The sequence below is a fragment of the Schistocerca nitens genome, chromosome 3 (genome assembly GCF_023898315.1).
Source record: "Schistocerca nitens isolate TAMUIC-IGC-003100 chromosome 3, iqSchNite1.1, whole genome shotgun sequence".
In the NCBI taxonomy this organism is placed as follows: Eukaryota; Metazoa; Arthropoda; class Insecta; order Orthoptera; family Acrididae; genus Schistocerca; species Schistocerca nitens.
Genome location: NC_064616.1, coordinates 547,346,148 through 547,347,443, shown reverse-complemented (window position 1 = coordinate 547,347,443; position 1,296 = coordinate 547,346,148). Strand labels below are relative to the sequence as shown.

The 1,296-nt window shown below is 51.5% G+C and overlaps 1 non-coding gene across 1 annotated transcript; it reads right to left on the bottom strand.

Moving 5' to 3' along the window:
• Positions 1 to 238: 238 nt before the first annotated feature.
• On the bottom strand, positions 239 to 313 carry Trnas-cga (transfer RNA serine (anticodon CGA)). The gene has a single exon. It is a non-coding gene; the product is annotated as a tRNA-Ser (tRNA).
• Between the last annotated feature and the right edge of the window lie 983 nt (positions 314 to 1,296).

Genomic DNA, 1,296 nt, shown 5'->3' with positions numbered 1-1,296 from the left:
CGAGTGTTTTGTAAGCCACCTCCTTTGTTGATGGACTACATTTTCTAAGCACTCTCCCAATGAATCTCAACCTGGTACCCGCCTTACCAACAATTAATTTTATATGATCATTCCACTTCAAATCGTTCCGCACGCATACTCCCAGATATTTTACAGAAGTAACTGCTACCAGTATGAGATTTTCACTCTGCAGCGGAGTGTGCGCTGATATGAAACTTCCTGGCAGATTATAAACTGTGTGCCCGACCGAGACTCGAACTCGGGACCTTTGCCTTTCGAGGGCAAGTGCTCTACCAACTGAGCTACCGAAGCACGACTCACGCCCGGCCCTCACAGCTTTACTTCTGCCAGTATCTCGTCTCCTACCTTCCAAACTTTACAGAAGCTCTCCTGCGAACCTTGCAGAACTAGCACTCCTGAAAGAAAGGATATTGCGGAGACATGGCTTAGCCACAGCCTGGGGGATGTTTCCAGAATGAGATTTTCACTCTGCAGCGGAGTGTGCGCTGATATGAAACTTCCTGGCAGATTAAAACTGTGTGCCCGACCGAGACTCGAACTCGGGACCTTTGCCTTTCGCGGGCAAGTGCTCTACCAACTGAGCTACCGAAGCACGACTCACGCCCGGCCCTCACAGCTTTACTTCTGCCAGTATCTCGTCTCCTACCTTCCAAACTTTACAGAAGCTCTCCTGCGATCCTTGCAGAACTAGCACTCCTGAAAGAAAGGATATTGCGGAGACATGGCTTAGCCACAGCCTGGGGGATGTTTCCAGAATGAGATTTTCACTCTGCAGCGGAGTGTGCGCTGATATGAAACTTCCTGGCAGATTAAAACTGTGTGCCCGACCGAGACTCGAACTCGGGACCTTTGCCTTTCGCGGGCAAGTGCTCTACCAACTGAGCTACCGAAGCACGACTCACGCCCGGCCCTCACAGCTTTACTTCTGCCAGTATCTCGTCTCCTACCTTCCAAACTTTACAGAAGCTCTCCTGCGAACCTTGCAGAACTAGCACTCCTGAAAGAAAGGATGTTGCGGAGACATGGCTTAGCCACAGCCTGGGGGATGTTTCCAGAATGAGATTTTCACTCTGCAGCGGAGTGTGCGCTGATGTGAAACTTCCTGGCAGATTAAAACTGTGTGCCCGACCGAGACTCGAACTCGGGACCTTTGCCTTTCGCGGGCAAGTGCTCTACCAACTGAGCTACCGAAGCACGACTCACGCCCGGCCCTCACAGCTTTACTTCTGCCAGTATCTCGTCTCCCGAGTTCGAGTCTCGGTCGGGCACACAGTT